We start from the raw sequence: 3,778 nt of genomic DNA, 5'->3' as shown, positions 1-3,778 counted from the left end.
ATCGGTCTGCAAATGTCGTATGTATCCTCCTGACTTTCATCTTCACAATCTAGTATCATGGTAAGATCTTTGATTAAACACCGTTGTTTTCCAAAGAAGTCTTCATTCTCATTCTTTTGATTGTTTCTGAATGTGGAGAACCAGGTACGTCAACAGCGTTTTTCGATTTTAGTTTTTGTAATTCATTTTTGATCCTTTCTTCTGTGATATACGTTTTATCATTGCACTTGCATAATATTCCAGGGACCGAAAATAACAGTTATTTTTTTACCAGTTAAACCTAATGGCCTAATGTTTTTTAAACCGAAAGTTTTTTCTGGATAATAAACAAACAGCTTATCAAAATTAAACAAATTTGGTATCATGTGAAAGAGGACTGAAATAGCTTTTAAACAGAAATAACGAACGAAGGTTACCACCTCTATTTATATATATTTTTTATATCATTTAATACTAAAGAAATTCATATACCTGACCCAAGGTTTGTTCTATGGTAATTAATTATAATTTTTTATTGAAATATTTTTCAATAGGTGACTTTGCTTGTTTAAACTTTTCCGTTTTAACTTGTTTAATTTGGATAAGCGGTTTGTTTATTGTCCGGAAAGGACTTTTAGTTGGGAATAAAAAATATTTGGCCAAGTTTAACTCGTAAAGAAAATAAGTGTTACTTTCGGTCCCTTCAATATTCGCATTCGCAAAAGATCCGCATTGATTATTGCAAATGCGAACGCGAATGCGAATGTTAAAATTAATGCGGAAGCTCCGCGGTTGCGAATGCGAATATTCGCAACAAACATGGTACAAAGCATAATGTTCCATAACGCCGAACTACAACATAATGATAATGTATACTCTTCCAAAACGCGTCTGAAAAGTAATCGAAACGCATCACTATCTCGATTGCCACATTTGGTCACTTGTGACCAAAATATGTAACTTCTTGAGTCCTTGGTAACTTGGCAACTTTTTTTTTCTTTGGTAACTTATGGTAAGTTTGCCGTGTATAAAGTCAGACTAAAAAAGTTTGATTAATTTGATAAATTTTACTGTAGTTGTGTGACAACACTACTAGAAACAATTGCACTGAGCAAGCAAAACAGCGCTCTGCAAAAATAACTAACCACATATCGAAGAAAATTTTCGCTGGGCAGTCTACTCGTTAATTTATCACAGTTTGGGGCGCCCGTCACACGTTAAATATTTATTGTGATATTTGGATCGGGATCCAAAATAGTGATGGATCGCGCGGGAATGCCACATGTTCAATATTTATCGCGTCAGTATTTACATGATTTTGGGTTGAGAGGTTTAAAGTCCAATAGATGAAGCCTGGAAATTATTATTAAGATAAGCTTAATGTTATTTTATTGAAAATCATCTATACTTTTTATTTAGGGGATTCCTTTAAACTCGTAAAGTCTTAAACCGAGTAAAACTCGTAAGTTTCGAGGCTTTTATACGAACGCCCCCTTTTTGAAAAGGTGTAAATAGGTACGTAAAGTGACTGTTTGACAGATCAACCAGGATTTTGTGAAGCAATTTTTGTTTCGTAGTATTTTCCATAACCTACCGCCATCTCATCTCTATTACTCTTAAAAAAAAAGCGTGAGTACTAGGTACTCATGAAATTTGATGTGTAAACATATGCGAACGGCAAAGCATAAAAGTACGTTTACATATAAATATAATCTAATCAAAGCTCGTTGTGCTTGTCAAATTGGTTGTGCTTGTTATTCACACAACTCGAGGAAAAGTTAAACTTCTTTTCTGTGCCACCGTGGTCACTTTTTTCTGCAACACATATTATGCCATTTAAATATATTTAACTAAATATTTTATTCAAAATACGTTTACAAACCTATTTTCCTTACTAGGGTCAATTTTTGTTTACTTTAACATTTGACATTCCTCCTCTTCTTCGCACGTATAATCGATAAAACTATTTTGGACACCAAAAAGTTATCGGTTTAATCTAAGATATTTTTAATTATAATTTTGCATGGCTAATCTCTTTTTCTAATAAAAGATTAGGGAGTTAAGCTCGAAAATTAGGATAATCTTTTTATATGTAAAGCTTTTATTAGGCGATTCAGTTACATACATACAAATGTAGGTTAGGTTAGAAATTAAACATAAATTTCACTTAATTTTATTCATTTTGCTGATTTAATTGTTTTATTCATTTTTATTTTTTATTATTTTAATACATGAAATTATCGGTATGATTGATAAAATATACTTGTATATACTTGTCCCTCAAGGGCGTTGAAATATCTTGGAAACACCGCATCAGTTATTGTTTTTGAGCTTATAGTTTGAGCATTTCTATTTCTATATATTCCTAAATTTAGTTTTTTTTTCGGGATATAATCTGTGGTTCATGTAAATGCAGTTCATGTTGCAGGATTTTACCCGATGCTTTTTTAAATGATTTCAGTATTTTTTTTAATTTTCGTCTCGCTTTTTTATCCAAATAGACAACTAAATCATCTACGAATATCAAAATGCATGTGCGGAGTTTAAATAATCGGAAGTAATAATCAATTGGAGCGCATTTCCTCTTACTATGCATATGCCTAAATGTATGCAACCATTTGGCAAGCGAACACAGGGTGCTTATAATGAAAATAAAAATTTTATGCTGAAATACACATGCTAACCCCTTCGAAATTTTGTGCTGGGATATGCGTTACAGCTTCGCAAATTTTACCCTTACCGAAACCAAAGATGTATACACATCAATAAAATACAGTTAAAAATGCCGAAAATAAGGAGAAAACCTATGTCGAAACAGTTAGTGGATGAAATTCATTCATTTTATTCGCGTATTATTTTTTATTTATTTTCATTATTTTATCATACATCTTAGGATAAAAGTTTCGGCACCTCTGCAACACTGAAGTCTACGGGGTCGTTTGCGCATCAAATTCGCCTCGTAAATTTACGAGGGGCTCGTATATACAGCTCCATACAAGTTTGACAGTTCTTTTACGAGGCTCGTAAATTTACGAGGTTTATGAGACTTTTACGAGTTTAAGGGAAGACCCCTATTATATGTATAGTGATACCATATCTAATTTGTTCGAAATGCAATACGAAATACCGAGGCGTGAATTGATATCACGAAATATGCCACACGTTCAATATTTATTGACAGATCTTTGATCCATATATAGAGGAAATGAAACAAGTAAGCTACCGCTACATGGTAAGCCAGGGTGTATCAATTTTGAGTAAATTAGCGTCCTTAAAATTCGAAATATTTATGTTTCAAGCATTTCTGAAATTTACCGTTATATGAAAAGCGGCCGTAATTTTAGTCCGATTTCAATAATTTTCTAAGTTTTGCTTCTATGTGGCAAGTACAATAACCACACCGAGTTTGGTACAAATTGGTAGAACGGTTACCGATATACATATATGTGATAATAAGTGGGCGGTGCCACTCCCATTTTCCAAAAATTTTACCATAAGCGTATTTTTTGGTAAAGAATTGTTGCAAGCGCCAATTTTGAATAAATTAGCTTTAATATTTACTGATTTATCGAAGATTTTGTATTTCTCTAAATTACCGTTATTTGGGATGTGGGCGTGGTTATTGTCCGATTTTAAAAATTTTCGGCCATTTGGTATGCCATACCTGTGCCAAGTTTGGAAGAAATTGNGCTGTACTAAGGCCAACAACTGTGCCAAGTTTGGAAGAAATTGGTGCAGCGGTTACCAAGATATACACATGTAACCATAAGTGGGCGTGGCAGCGCCCAATTTCCAAAAA

This window comes from Rhagoletis zephyria, unplaced genomic scaffold, assembly GCF_001687245.7.
Source record: "Rhagoletis zephyria isolate East Lansing unplaced genomic scaffold, Rhagoletis_zephyria_1.1 Rzeph_scaffold_03285, whole genome shotgun sequence".
NCBI lineage: Eukaryota > Metazoa > Arthropoda > Insecta > Diptera > Tephritidae > Rhagoletis > Rhagoletis zephyria.
The sequence above is the reverse complement of the archived record's forward strand: the minus strand, read 5'-3'. Positions refer to the sequence as shown.